This window comes from Fukomys damarensis, unplaced genomic scaffold, assembly GCF_012274545.1.
Source record: "Fukomys damarensis isolate Sample0158 unplaced genomic scaffold, DMR_v1.0_HiC HiC_scaffold_31, whole genome shotgun sequence".
NCBI lineage: Eukaryota > Metazoa > Chordata > Mammalia > Rodentia > Bathyergidae > Fukomys > Fukomys damarensis.
Genome location: NW_022900943.1, coordinates 901,404 through 918,024, shown reverse-complemented (window position 1 = coordinate 918,024; position 16,621 = coordinate 901,404). Strand labels below are relative to the sequence as shown.

At 36.0% G+C, this 16,621-nt stretch overlaps 1 protein-coding gene across 4 annotated transcripts in view; it reads right to left on the bottom strand.

The window, feature by feature from the left end:
• Mllt3 (MLLT3 super elongation complex subunit) overlaps positions 1–16,621 on the bottom strand; it is a 248,208-nt gene that overhangs the window by 33,137 nt on the left and 198,450 nt on the right. Inside the window, exon 1 of one of the 4 annotated variants that reach the window (XM_019208463.2) lies at positions 4,736–4,814. The exons of the other annotated variants lie outside the window; for them this stretch is intronic. The gene's annotated coding sequence lies outside the window, so the exon portion shown is untranslated. Of the gene's footprint in view, positions 1–4,735; positions 4,815–16,621 lie in introns of those variants that run through there. 4 annotated transcript variants of the gene reach the window in all.

The window sequence follows — 16,621 nt, the reverse complement described above, 5'->3', positions numbered from 1 at the left end:
AAAAAAAAAAAAAAAAAAAAAAAAAGATATATCTGAAGAGATAATAACATTTCCTTAATTTTAGAGCTTTTAAAACTGGATTACTTTAACATATTCATAGAGCACTTGACCGACACAAGTGGCCTTCTTATGGACTTACACAATGTCAGGAAGATCTGTTAATTTTAATCTTTGGACTGTATTACAGAATTTTTTCCATTAAATGTGAGGTTAGATTTACTACATGGCAGCAGCATTAAAAGTTCATTTTATTGAGTAAGATCTTATTTCTTCAGTACTTTGACTTTGCAGATAACCAAGATCCATTGGGGAAAAACACTGATTTAAGACTGGCTATTCCTCACCAGGTCAAAAATGCACCATTTTCCACTGTAAGTTTATACAACAAATACCTTTAATAGCTGCAAAGATTACTTTTTTGCAAGCCATGTATTTTCCTCGTTAGAGTATCAGTGCACTCTCCAGTAACACAGGGGAGCCCTTTCTTTCACCTAGATCAGGGAGCGCCTAAGTTCCGTGGGTATGTGTATATACAGATCAGTGCATTTAGATGTGTACAAGATGATCCACAGGGTAAAATAAAATAAGAGAACCTCTATTCATGTTTCTTCTGCCTTTCCCTTTTAAATGTTCAATCTTTTGTCTGTGCTTGCTTGAACATAATACACTAGTAAAATACTACTACAGTTGGGAAACACACATATTGGAGATACATGTTTACTGAGAGAGGTCATATTTATTACCAACCCTGTTGATAATTACCAGTTTTAATTCTATAATTTAGCTGCTTAAACCTCAATTGTACCACACAGATTTCAAATTCTAGAGGAACACGTGCATTATATTTTATTTGAGACTGTTATGCATTTTATAATATTTTATGCTCAAAATCAACCTCAAGCTAAATGTTTAATTTTTAAGTAGAACTGTAACAGAGTTCCTTAAGAGGTAACACAAATTTATTTAAAACATTTTAAAGTGTACTTAGATTTATTTAAGACAAAAACAACACAAGAATTTCAAACAATCCCCCTAGAAACTTAAAATTATCTTCAATGTAGCTCTAAGCTCTACTTGTACAGCATTTACTGAAAATTATATAATAGTAAGTGAAACTATTAATACACAGCTTGACATCTAAATATGGTATGCTTTTAACATCTGCTTCTGTTTAAAACAAATGTCTTAACAAAAAGTTTGTAAAAATAAAGCTATTTTTAAGAAATCTCCTCAATGAAAATGTACTAAAACAGCAAAAACATGGCACATTTCTGATTGTTCTCAAATGAAAACAGTAAGGGGTGGATTCTTTTGTTTTGCTCTCATGGTAGCCCTTGGATTCAGAACCACATATTCCCTGTTAATAATATTAGATTTGTCAAGAATAGCAGGAATGCTAATGCTTATCAGGCCCTAAAGTAACCTGCACTGCCATGCACACAACTTACATAAGCCTAACAGTTGCTTTGCTGCATAAATCAATCTATTGTTGTACTTCATAATGAGAAGGCAGATTTACTGCCTGTTACCACCTTTTCTCACCATCAGAAAGATGCCTATTTGGGTAATAGAACATTTCTCTTCTTCAAGGGTGTTTGGGATTAGGGAGGCAGGGGCAAGAACCTTTAACATCTGCTCCCTTCAAGTGAATGACACCTCTAGTTCTCACAGTCTGTGTGGTGAAAAGCAAATACCCTATGCTGATAAAATTCTCTAACTTGAAGAAGCACAATACTTTTTACCAAAACACACATCTGGGATTTGAAGGTTACACAGTGAAACACAGAATTCAGATTGCTAACACTCACTCAAATGCCACACAATCACCATCAGTGTCAGAACAATGGGAGTTTAGAATAAAGACCTGGGATCCATCATCTTGATTTTTCTCCAACCCTAAAAATAAATTTAAAGTCCTGGATGGAAAGAATTGAATTACATGAATCCCGACAGTATGCAAGAAGAATAAAAATAGTTTACAATATAGACTTATATTCTTCAGCTTTATTTACTTAATGTTTTTCCCTTAGGGAGAAATATTTAAGAATGACAAACTTCATACTTTCATTTAAAAACAAGAGAAAGGCACTTGTCGGCTCTAATTCCTATCCATCTGCCTTTTAAAAATACACACTCACCCACTCACTTCAGTAGTGCTTGCCATTCTTAGCAGTACGCAGATCTTGATGGATCCAAGCAGAAGCTGCAGTTATCGTGGTTCTACTTTTGGAAACAGCTATCTTTAAACAGGCACCATCATTCCCACATGCAAATGCAATCCACCACAAATTTAAAACAAACAGATACTACATTAAAAAAATAAATAAATACAGTGGGGCAAGCACTAAATTCAAGAAGAATCTATTTTTGAAAACAAAAACAAAAACAAAAACAAAAAACCAAAATTATCTCTTCTGTCCATGGCTATGAAACACTGCCGCTCGGCTAACACTTCTTATCACTTTGGGCTATCTTTTGTCACTGGAGCAATGCTTTCTGACAGTTTTACGGCTGTTACCCCAAAGACTTCAGTATTTATGGTCTTTATTCACTTGGGCTTTCTGCTCTTACCCACTGGTCACTAACCACTAAATAGATTTTTTTTTATGGGACTGAAATTAGCTCAAAGGATGTTCTTTAACAATGGCAGTTTAGGACAGCACCGGCTAAAGGTCTTCTCCTGGGCCTCTTCCTTGCTCTCCTCAATTTTCTCTTCCTTACAGACAAGTTAACGAGGTTCTGAGAAGAGCACTGATCAATTAGAGTAACAACACAATGATTTACTGCATTCTTACAGGGTAGTTTAGAACTGCTTCTGAATGATCTTCAAAAACACATTCACATATCTCAAAAATGATTTAAAAATCTAAACTTGCTTTTAATCTTCATAAAAAACATCATTTCTTACCATAGAATCATTATTTTGGAGAAGTTAAACTCTGCAGACTTTACTATTAGCTCACATGCATGCACTTGTCACAAATGTACAGCATATGCTATTTTGAAACTTCAACACTTTTAATTTATAATATGGTGTTTCCTCCTATATGGTAAAAGCTACTTATTACCCTTTTATAAACTACGCATAAAAACCAAGGGCTGGAAAGCAAGTAGACAATGCCTATCTTTCTTTTCACTTAATTGCATTTGACTTAAATATCTCCTGAGATTGGCTGGTTTTACCATATGAACAATTTGAAATGCTTAATAGATCATGTCCCTCTTTCCCAGCTGGCTCCTGGAAGCCTGAAAATAACAATGTTCTACAAAATTGTGTTTACCTCTAAAATAAAAATCTTAAGGAAAACTAGGAATATTGGCCTTATTAATATTAATCTCCTGATAAACTGAGCAGACAGCGGAATTCTCTGAGTAAGGGCTGAATGATGGAAAGGTAGCTTTGAAGGAACAGGAAGGCTCCACTTAATACTCTAAAATATAATTTTTTAAACATGACTCTTGACTGCAAGTGATTCATGATCAGCTTCTGTTTTCTCTGAAATTGTGCAGGAATGAAAACATTTCAAAAGGAAATGATGCTCAAAAAACATTTTATAAATCTTTTATCTATATCTACATCTCAGTAAAGTAATACATCCTACTCTACTAAAAAAACAATTCTGATGTATCAAGATAAATGCACTCAATTATTTACCCATTTATAAATAATATTAACTGTTTGGACATCACTTTGTTGCACTTAATTTATAGAGACTCATGTGACAAATTCTCCTTGAATATAGTTCCAGGAAATTTTTCTGCTACATGAATGCACATGTTTTCTGCTATTACACATGCAAAACTACCAGTCATTATTTGTTTAGAGAAAAAAAATTTATTGACCATGTGCAAAACTCATCTAGAACTGAATGAATGCTATGTTCTTTAAATTTTGTTTTCATTTTATATTTGTCACATATATTAACCTGTAAGCCAATTCAGATTCCACTCAAACAAGCATATGACTATTAAGAAAAATGGAAGTTAAACAGATGTATTTGTGTTAAAATTTAGTTCATTTTTTAAAAATTAAAATACTTTAGTGTGCAATTAAGTGATAACTGATTTTTATCAGATGATAAGACATGGGGTTTTTTGTAAGTTAAGTTTTACAGTATTCACTCAAGATTTAAAAATATGTGGAATAGAGAAAAGTATTTTGGGTGTGCGATTTTTCAAAGTATGAGAAACCATAAAACTAAGAAATATGGATTTCAACATTTTTCTGAATGAAAAGATTCATTTCAGATTAGTAAGATATTTAAAGTTCTAATCTTTAAGTTCTCTAATAAAATAAATTTTTAGTAATTCAATCATGAGTAAGAAAAAGTAGTTCTTTAATATGCATTTTCAAAATTCCTGGTAGAAAAAAATGTGTCAAGTGCTCTGAATGCAGAGGAAAAGGTATCTTTTTCCTACTTTAACTCACTGAGAAAAAAATGTGTTATCAAGCTTCTATTATACAGAGATACTATAAAATCATGCAAGTACTTATAAACGTTATTTCTGATTTTTTCCTAATTAGGTTAAGCATGCTATATGCAAATTTATTATCTAATTTTTTTCTGAATTCATTTACAAGTTGAAATGCTCTGTCACTCACTTGACTTATCATTACCTTGTGTGATACCCTAGAAGCTAAATTTCTTATGAAGCTACTGCTCACAGAAGTAAACTCTACATATAGATGGCCTTTAAAAATGAGAAACACAGCAAGCAAAGAAAACATCCTCACCTCTTTCAAAAGAAAAACAGTAGCCTTCAAGAATACAGAATTACCCCCAAGTTCACATGTGCCGGCAAGGAATTAGAGCTGTGAGGACCTCCAATGCAAAGAAAGAAGCCTCCCTAGGCACCCATGTGTATATTTAGACTAGACGGGCAGTTTCAACAACAGCAGACACGTGGTCATGACTTCCCAATTGCTCATTCACCCAACGTGCATACGCAGGCTAATCAGAAGCAAATGTCCACCCCGCACTGCTTTGGAAATAGCTTCCCCATCTGATGTTGCTGCACACACGGCAGGCAGACATTCTGCTCCAGATCAGATGTCAAATACTCAGCTCACTCCTAGTTTACCCAGATCTTGATCACATTACTTAGCATTCTAGCATTTTTTTCTAAACTAAGTCTAACATCAACTTGAGTAAATTCTTCACTGTAGTCTGTAGGGCTTTATGAAGCACAGAGTACAGAGAAGACGCTGTACATCTCAGGATCTGTTTGTTTTCTGGGTTTTAACTGTAGGACCTGCCTCTCCTATCAGTAACAACACACTCCTGTTCTGTAAACAGGCCAAACTCACTACAGAGGGTGGTAGTGGTGGTGGTGGTGGTGGTGGTGGTGGTGTGTGTGTGTGTGTGTGGAAAAAGGGTGGGAGACTCAGTAGATGGAGGTAGTAAACATGAACTTTAATATCCTCTTAACTGGTTCTTACAGTTAGTAACAATTTTCAGTAAATAAGAAAAAGAGAACACAGGGATGGCTCTATTTCAAGAGGTAACCAACTACACCTGCAACCTAGTTGTACAGTATATATATCAAGATTCACATATGTGGATATATGTTAGTGAGAAGGAGAAAGCAAATGCACCATCAGCTCTAAGAGGAAGAGCTTATAAAACTGACAGTTCTAAAGTAATTATATTTTAGATGTGACATAAATTTTACATTTTAATCTAAATGTCAAATATTTTGAAAATTACAAATTAAAATGGAGGGGGAAGGAATGGAGTAATTCAGAGATTCAGAGTGTAGGTTCTGGAGACACAAGACTTCATTTCTAGTTTGTCGATTTCACACTTTCTAACTGTGTGACGTTAGCAGGTAACATCACTCTCCAACACCTCATTCCCTTCTTTAATGTGGGGAAATGGAATGAATTGTGGCACCAATTCATAGGGTTAAGGCATGTGGACAATGTAAAGCAGTTAGAACACAGCATGGGATGAGTGATGACCAGTTATTACCTACTATTATTATCAAAATGAATACCTGAAATTATAAGGAAAGTCATGCCGAAGTCCATTTGGCTTGCCCAGCCTTTTCCTCTGAAATACATTTGACACTTCAAGAAATAAAGCAATTTGGAAACAGCCCAATTGCCCATCAACTGGAGACTGGATAAAGAAGATGTGGTCTTTTTAAAAAAATAAAAAATAAAATGGAGTACTTACTCAGCCATAAAGAATGAGAAATTAAGAGAGATTTATAGCTAAGTGGATGCACACTGAAGCCATACTCTTAAGTGAAATTAATAAGTCATACATGTGTAAATACCAATAGTTTCTCTGGTGTGAAAAACTAAAAGTGTAAATAAGGATCAAAATGTATAACTGATATTATATAACAGGAAGAAAAGGTCTAAAGGAGTAGAGGAAATGGGAGGGGTAGGGGAAAGGTAAAATAAAAAATATGTGAAAAGGAAAAACATGGAAATAATATCTTTGTAAACAGGGAAGGGTGGAGGGGTGAAGGGAGGGCTGGGGAACAGGGAAAAATAAGAACCAAAATAAGTCATGTAGAGGCACAAGATCCCAATGATGAATGTAATTGTACTGTATACCTAAAATGTACCAATAAACTAAATTTAAAATTTTTTTAAAAGAAATAAGGCAATTTTTTTGGACTGATCCATATTTTAATTTTTCTTCAAACTTCTCCTAAAGCAGGATACTAATAAACTACCCAGTAAAATGTCTGACATAGGTAACCTTCTATAAGTGACTGCTATACAAACAGGATAAACAAAGATGAAATATTTAAAAGCATAGTTAATCTAAGTACAAATATCTACAGGCATGATTAAGTAATTATTGAAATTTTTAAAAAAGGAAAGAAAATGAAACTGACTGACGGCATCCTGTTGCTTGAGACCAAAGAGCAATTCCACCTTCACAAGAATGTGACCCGAGGGTACCAAGTAGAAGATCCACCTAAAGAAAATACTAATATCATACTGTTCTGGACAGTCCATTTCAATTTTATAGACTTATACATTTCTATGGGCAAATGGATGGATATGTACTGCCTGATGGAAGAGTATCTGTCCTGTAGTTTTGGCTGCATTTTTAAAATTTAGTGGAGGGGCAAAGCCAAAGAATTAATTAAAACTCCTTTACATTGTCTAAAAAAGTAAGATCATACATATCATAAGCTATTTTTCCCCCCCTTAAAAACAATTACTGCTGGGCATGGTGGCACATGCCTGTAATCCCAGTACTTGGGAAGCTGAGGCAGGAGGATCACCATGAGTATAAGGCAAGCCTGGGCTGCATAGTGAGTTCAAGGCCAACTTGAACTACACAGTGAGACCCTTACAAAAAAAAAAAAATCCATGCAGCTGTAGCACACCTAGTAGGTTTTGATATATTGGAATTAAGCGAATTTGATGTATTTGAGAAATAAGACTATTTCCAATGTTAGTGCTATCCAAAAGTTATTTTTAATGCCTGTACCTATCATTAAAATTTAATATAATGTAACAAAATTATTATCAATGGGATGCAGGTGCTAGATGATTATATTAGTATCAACACTACAGGCAAATTAAAATTTCTTCCCATGTGATGGAGTTCTGATAAACAGCAATTCACTGTTTTACTGAATTCTGAAGATCAAAAGACCCTGCATATGGCACTAATAAATTCAGTAGAGTCATCACATCTACAGTCTGTTTTCTTTGGCTAAAACTGAAAGATTTACTTACAGAGCCTTATCTACTCTTAAAAATTCTCTGCCAAACCAAATTGAACTTACCAAGGGTGCAGAAATACATCTCTCCCAGATGCACCCTCCTGGGTCTTTGAAGTTCACAGACTCCATTGCGAGATATTACAGACCATGGCAGTGGGCTCACACCACAAGTGCCACCGAGGGCTGTTTGAACCATGAAAAGTGACCAGGTCTTCTCCTCTGCCTTACAGTCTTAGATTTCACAATCAATTAAAACTTCATCAAGAAAAGTAAAGCGTTACTACTAGATTCAGACTGGAAGTTATGAAATATTTTACTAACAAAACTGACTATGAATAAATATAACTTAAAATATCTACCAGCTGATTCCTTGAAAAGAATAAGGGCGGGGGATTTAGCTCAGTGGTTCTGCAGCCTGCTTTGCAAGTGTAAGATCCTGAGTTCAATCCGCAGTACCAAAAATAAAATAAAATAAATAATTTCTACAAAATTTTCCTCTAAATATCAGCAAAAATTCCTGATGCTGGAAATTCTCAAGCATTTACAGTCCAATTAATCATTTTCTGATAAACTGCCCCTAAAGTTTATGACAGTAGTGAAAGAGAAGGGACTTGAAAATGGAAACTAGATCAAGCCCAAGGGAAAGCCAACTATCTTTCTGCTGCTTTCCCTATGGAGACTCTTCTAATAATCCAAGCTATGCCATATATTTCCAACCTTAAAGAATACGTAAAAATAAATGGTAGGACTATGGTGATTTTTTATTTTCTCCTTTACAAAACTATTCTGTACTTTTCAATATTTTTATAATAACTATACTTAAAATATGTACAGAAAAAATTATTCTTGGTTCAACTGAGAATACCCTAAAGCAGTAAAAAATACACTTTACATGCCCAGAAAGATTTAGAAAGGTTTAATAATTGGTCCTAAAATGATGACATCTCAACTGAGAATTCTGTTCGACCTCTGGTACATACACAACCAAGTCGTGACAATGAAGAATGTACCAGTACCTTTTAAAATTGCCGTTAAGCTGAGAGCCACCAGCCTAGGCTCATGTCTTCTTTAAAAAGTCAGCCACAGTAGTACATATAATTGTGCACTCCATTGTATGATATGGTTTTGGAACTACCATGAGATGATACGTCTGCTAAGAAAAGAGCAGGGTCAGTAGCTTCTCTTAGCACTGGGGCTGTGGTCCCCGAGAAACAGGCTAGAATCTCTGCTTCTGTCCTGAGATTCTCAGATCACATCTCTTCCTTCAGCAATCTGGCCCGTCACTCTACTCTAGTGCCAAAGGACTGCGGTCCCCTAAGTTAAAACCAAGTTCACATTTCCAGCTGTCATCACCACTCTATTTCATATACAAACAGCCAAAGCTGCATAACATTTGGTCAGCAGAGACAAGACGTACCATGTGAAGACACAGACTTTCCATTGTGTTAGCTGAAATGAATGGTTTACGACAGGTATCAGGGAATACAAAAGCAGTTACTGGTCAGTTTATAGTTAGGTGAAGTCTGTTCTATTCCTGAAGTGACACAGAATAATGACTGGAGAAGTTTCTAAGGCAGAGGAGGCCAAAGAGTAGGGATCATTCAAATATTTTTCTGGTTGGCTATCCCAAGTATACTCCCTCAGAAGCTCATAAACCCAAAATCTGATGAGTGAGCCTCTGAAACTGTGTGCAATGTATGTTTCCTCTCTTTGGCTTTGCTAAAGAAAGACCAACAAGGAGTGGTCTGGTTCTTGTCATCAAAATTTGTTTTGAAGTTCAACCCTGGAGTAATGAATCTTGCAGGAGTAGACAAAGCCTATTTACAGGAGTTCTCAGCTGCCACAGACATCACTGGAGACAACAGACCCCATTCTATGATGTGCCAAGCTTCGACTCTAAAAGATGTGTTGGAATTACAGTCACTCGAATATCTGACCAGGCCAAACATTCCCAACTGAAAGGGATTTCCAGTAAAAAAAATAAAACAAAACAATTGTTCTTTATGGCTGTTAGTATTGGTCACTCTGCTCCTATGGTGAAAGCTTAACTACGTTCTGGATACATAAAAATTTCACTGTCCTGAACTGAACCTGCTGTACAATGATGTCCATTACTCTCTTACATAAAAATTTGCTTCTTCTTACAGCCTTACTGTATTAAGATGGTCTTTCGTGTCCTTTTAATCACTGTCATTCCACTATTCTGTATTTTGCTTTGTATATGAGTTATCTAAAATTTTTATAAGCCATTTCTCCCCAACAATCTCACTAGTGAAGGATGAAGATAAAGACAGGGCATCTCTCTTGCTCTGTATCTTGTAAAGGGGTCAGCAACTTTTTCTTAAGGCCCAAAAGAAACCATTTTAGACTTCACAAGGGGCAGAGTCTGTCTGAATCACTCAACTCTGAACTTAGAAAAGCAATAATGGAAATGCAGATTAATAGGCATGTCTGTGTTCAATAAAACTTTATAATAAACGAGCGGTGTGTCGTGGGTTTTCTGCTCCTTAAGGCACTGTCTTATGGCAACTAAACAACTCTGTCTCAGGAAAGAACAATGTTCTGACCTTGTCCAAGTTTGTTGAAGATATAACTGTGATACTAGCTTGAAGAGGGAGTTCTCATGCCAATTATACTGCTGAAGAATGTGTTCAAATAAAAGTCTCGTCAATAAATTTCGGGCCAGGGATTTAGCTCAGTGGTTCCACCACCTGCCTTGCAAGTGCAAGGTCCCAAATTCAATCCCCAGGGCCAATAAAATAAAATAAAATTCTTTTATGAAATAAACAATTCCTCTGATACAGCAACATCTTGGAAAAGGCATTTGGAGAGTTACAAACAATCCCCAAGTCACTGCAAACTCTAACAGAAGGCTATCTTTGGACAGCCTTTGGGCACTCATTTAGCAAGCACAATTCATTAACTGTTTTTGAAAGTTCAAGGATTTAAAATAGGTATATTTTAGATACCTGGAAGTTCATTTGCTGAACACAGAAACATGACTGACTCATTTTCATGGTCATGGGGATGAGCAGTAGTTGTTTACATTACAACCACTCAAAATAATACCTCATCAAATCACATAAACAAACACATGCTCTAAGTTAAAACTGATGTTTATGAAGACCAACATTCCAACTCTCACCTGGAAGAAATTTCCCACTTTCACTTTTAACCAAACTGATTCTTATGCAAATCTCAAAACAGAAAGATTAAGTCCTGGATGAATTAGAAATCCATGCTTTATTTCTTCTTTGAACACTTAATCTAATAAATAACAAAACTGAGCAGTCAGCTAAAAAGAAAAATCAAAGGATGAAGAATAATAGTAGAATTTAACTTTTTAAAAAAGAAAACTGTTTTTCCTCCAGAAGAATCTCCCATTAAAGACCAACAACAAGGTAAATGTCAAAAACGAAGTAAACATAAAGGCAAGGTAAAAGGTGATTTTAAAAGATTAGACTCTTCAGGTCAGGTTCTCACAAAAGTTATATTCCAGTAAACTGTTGATAAGTGTTAATTCCACCAGCAATAAGATGTGGGTGACAGGTCTGAGTTTGCCTTGTTTTGGGAAGTGAAACCGTAGGACATTCCATCTCCCACAACACCTATCATAATTCTCCAAACCTTCTCAAGATGCTGACAGTTACGGAGAAATTGGAAAATTAGCAACAGTAATGTCAAGAACTCTGAATGCTGCTATGGGATTAGAAGGTAATGTTTTCTCAATAATACATTATCTAAAACCACAACATGTCCACACAAAAACTGGCACCCAACTATTCCTAACTGTACCAGTCAGAGTAGCCATTCAGATGCTCGTCAACTGATGAACAGATAAGCAAAAGGCAGTAAATCCACACAATACAATACTGCTCAGCCACAAAAAAGAACTGTTAGTTCTGCTGCTTACATTATGAAATGAATGTGCCTTGAAAACACACACAAGACTGCATCTTGCATAATTCCATGGATATAAATAAATAGTGCGGAGCAGACAAACCTAGAGACAGAGAAATACACTGGTGGTTGCCTCAGGCCAGAGGCGATATGGAAATCTGGAGTAAACAGAGTATTATGGACTTTATTCTGGTACTGATGAAATCATTCTGAAGTTGACTGTAGTGACAGGTGTACAATCCTGTGTATACACCAAAATGAACACTTTAAGCAGCTGAACAATATTCAATAAGGCTGTTTTTAAAAATCCACATTAAACATATACTGATAGTTCCTCATTCAATTGTTTTCTTTTTTACTGTTTAGTAAGGCAATTCAATTTAGCTTCAAAGATTCAAATGTAATTAATTTATGCATATTTTGGGACATTATATGACACAGTGACAGAGCCTTTACAGTTTTCAGTGATACAAACCGCCCTCTGCGCACGCATGCCACAAGCTCACCACCACTGGTCTATCTTAGCCCACCAGACCACTATGGAAGTGAATCAACCAGGAGAAATTAATGGTCAATCTGGCAACAATCTTTCCAATGAATTACGGATAAATGTGCAATGTTAGCCAAAAATACAGAAATAGATATGACAGTATATATTAAGGACATAAATTAGAGAAATATGTTGAACTATTTGGAGGTAAAAGGTGACAAAAGTAGGATATTAAGTTTTCCCTGGGATAGTAAATATAGATAAAAAATTAAAACCTTATTATATAAATTATAGACTACTAATTACAAAAGTAGCATTAATGTAGAATGAAATGAAGGTGTAAGTATATAAAGATCAGATATAACAAAGTACTGATTCCAAAATAATCCGAAATGAATTGCTCTGTGCATAATGCACGAGCAGGTTTTACATGCAGAAACAATGCAAGCATCTTGTGCTGACTTGTTCTGCGTGAACACTGCCTTGAAATGTGCCAGAACATCAGGCAAATAGTGTCAGGCAATCCAGATCTGAGCCTTGGCCTCCTTACAGTTTAGTTTATGGTTCAAAGTTGACTGGCCTTTCGTTTTAATATTTCACCATACACCAAGAATTCTTCAAATTTGGAAATAATTATCTCTCCAAGATAGATAACAGAAAACAATTTAAAGTTTCTGTTTTAAAAACAAAGTATGAATTAATCAGCTGAATAATTTCCTTTATTAGTAAGACAAATATAATATTTAATAGGGTGACCTGTAACTTAGATGCAATGAAGTACACAAATCTCACTGTAATGCTCAATTCATATTTTCATATGTACACACCAGTAACTACCCCAGAGCAAGACATAAAAAAGTTCACCTGATGACAACTTCGGACAATGCTAGGTCAAAATGCAGGATTTCTTTCTTGGTCCTACCTATCCTCCTGGGGAAATGGATAAAAATTTGATAAAAGGAAAACCAGCTGATAACAAACATCACTTAGTAGGAATAACATCACATTAAATGGCTGGTCATGTCTGTATGGCAAATTCTGGCTAATTTCTAGGAAAGGGAGAAGTAGTTCCAAAAAAGAAAACAAGGAAATACAACTGGTTCCTGCAAACCATTCTAAATAAAGCAATAAACTGGTAGGGCCTCTGTTCATTCAGCCCACAGCTAGTGTTCAGGGGGTAGACAGTGAGAGGAGATTATTACCGTAAAGCACATTACCCAAAGACCTCCAATGAGAGCTAACAAAGCAGCCCAAATGCAGCACAGAAGGGTCTGAGGGCAGCCAAAACATGCGCACTCCTTGTCCCACTTCATCTACCTCCGTCTGTTGAAATTTTCATAGGGACATACGACAGTTTATGGACAGGACCCTATTCTCATCATCTGCGACCCACTTTCCACTTCTGCTTCTTTTACATTTAATCTTAGGTTGTTGCATACTGGCATCATTTCTGTAAGATACTGTATTTTTCCCTAAAACAAGACAAAGTGAAAAATATAGAATTCTGTGTCACTATCAAATGTAGCTCTCTAAAGCTGAAGTTAGCAGAAGATATATTCCAAAGAATAAGGCATAAATTACGCAAGTTTGAAGTCAAGATTTTAGTCCTGTATATATCTATTCTTACATTTCACTCATTTTATTGTGCTGTTTTAATAACTCTAAAACCCATGTTCTGTGTAAGACTAAAGACAGAAAACAAAGAAAAAGATGAAACTATATGGAAATCAATGGGCAGTGTAAGGAGGGTGGGTCAGGGGTGTCAGACTACAAGAGCCAGTGTACTCCAGGTGAAAGGCAACCTCCCAGGATCGTATCCTCCCACCTGCTGAACCAAGGCCTTTACCAAGTCCTCTATCCTCTGGGATTCCTGAGTTGCCAAGAAGCCAAATGCACTGTTTTCCAGAACACTCTGAGAACTTCCACAAACACTATTTGAAAAATAAAGATCATTATTCTGTCTCTACCTAAACTTCTTTCCTTAAACCATGCCTTCAGGGTCCAGAAATTGACCTGAACGGCATTTCTATTTTGTCAGCACATTTAAAATGTATCACCAGTATTCTCTAAATAATGAAAAAAAAAAAAAAGAATAATATAAGACTACAGGAGCAAGAAACAATTTAAATATGTTCAGGGACCATTTTCATCTTCAGAATTAAGGATTATTTTAATGTTACATCACTGCCTTTTCTTTTTTACTTTCCTTTTTAGTTTTATTTTAGGATTCCCTATTTTTAATGTTCATACAGAGATTTCTTTAACTGAAATACCGAATAGTTTCTCTGGTGTGAAAAACTATAATAGTACACAGGATCCTAATGAGATAATTGACTATGTGAAATAGGAAGTAAAGGGCTAAAGGTGTAGGGAAAGTGGGAAGGGTGGGGGAAAGGTAATAAGGGAGAGGAAAAAAATATGAGAAATTGAAAAAATGGAAATAAAGTGTTTGTAAATGGGGAGGGGAGGAGGGGGTGAAGGGAGGGCAGGGACAAGGGGAAAAAATGAGAATCAAGACTTATCGTGTAAAGGTACAGGATCCCAATAATGAATGTAACTGTGTTGTATACCTAGATTGTACCAATAAACTCAGTAAAAAGAAAAAAAAAAGTAAAATGTATCGCCAGACTCAAGACTCAGATACAGTCTGATGGGAGGGTTATAACTTTCCATGACTGACATACAATTTTTTTTATTAATCCAGCCTTAGATTAAACTAGCTCATATCAAGCTAACAATAAACTAAAATCCTGCCAAACTATTTTCTCCATATAAAATGTCTCTCTGGGGCTGATCTCTCTTATGCTTTATGAAGCAAAATAATTATTGATTTTAAATGAAGGAATTTCTCTGTTAAAATTTCCTTTCTTGAGTTTAGCCTCATATTTCTCCTTGATAAGAATAATCATAATTCTAGGATTAAGCTTTAGGTCTCTGGTGAATACGCCTTCCATTTATGAAACACACTGTTAAAATAAACAAGAGATGATAAAACAAGCACGATAGGATAATAAGCAAAGTTCTGAAACCCTCCATTAGAGAGCTCGTTATGGGCTGGGGATTTAGCTCAGTGGTATAAGCACAAGGTCCCGAGTTCAATCCCTAGACCAGAAAAAGAGATCTCTTTATGTACTGAGAAAGGGACTCTGTAAATAAGCTTGTGGAGTGAGATACTCTTCCCTTTTATTTCAACAGCTGTACCTGACATAACTACTCGTAACTATCAGGCAGAAGCACTGCAAAATGAAAAGAGGAAAAATTATTACTGGTTCTGTGAAGTAATTAGTCATGTTTTATAACACACCAGTCATTTACAGGAACAGGTAAATATAATTTAAGAACACAGAAAAAGAGTAATAAGGTTGTAACTAGTATATCTAACATAAGGTATACTATAATTTATACCAATTTTCAAAAACATATAATAAATTGGTTTTGATTATTTGATGCTTTCCTTGGAAATATTTCATCACTGATTAATAGGGGTTGTCATTCTTCTAAAGCTTAAAATGTAAAAAAATTTAGTCATTTTAATTGTCCTTCAAAACAAATGTACTGAATCATTCAATGCCCACTTGTTTCCAGATGTAAAAAATGGCTTATATGCAGCTAGTAGAATTTTCATCTATACAGCACAGCAAGAGCTGGCTGGTTTCCAACACAGGCTTCTGACTGCAGGCAGAGACCTAACAGGGAAAACCCAAATGGAAAGGTAGAGGTGAGGGCTGACAGTTGATGCCTCCTACAGAATCAGAACACATACTTGGAAGCAAGGAGAGTCCAGCTCTTCCTGTCTGAACACAATCTGAGACACCATCCATGCCAAACGAGAAGCTGGGTGCAGTGTTAACAGCTAGCTGTGCTCCTCACCAGGCCCTGAGTTAGAGAATTAACATTTCAAGGCTACGACAGAGCCTTACTTCTGGTCGAGGTCAGGGCAGGGGATTAATAGATGGTGATTATTTAATTCAGTAACCCTAACAGGCAAAAAGTCGGGGTCCATAAAGAAGATGCCAGCTCCATGCCTAGGTATACAATTCCATTACCTGGAGGAAGAACTCTTCTACTAAGAACACAGAACCTCCTCTCCCTTGGCTTAGGTCAGTGGTAGCAAACCCAGAGCACACGTGGTGCCACAGGCCATCTGTATCACAGCAAGTTCTAAAAGGTTTGCCATCACTGACCAAGGCTACCTCTAGTCAATAAGTGTCAGACTTTAGCTTAAGAGGCCTTGCAATCAACACAGCAGCTGTTTGAAATTCTTCCTCAGAAATGATAAGAAAACTAGGAATAAAATGTTAGGGAGAAATGCGGAAAGGTAAGGCTTCCAGAAAACAGTGAGAGGCTAGCGGACACAAAGTCCTAGCCTATTCCTAGCCTATTTCATATATTTTTTTCTTTTTTGAGACAGGGTCTCACTATGTAGTTGAGACTGACCTGGAACTCACTATGTAGCTCAGGCTGGTCTCGAACTCACAGCGATCCTCCTGCCTCAGCCTCCCGAGTGCTGGGATTACAGGCGTGCACCACCAC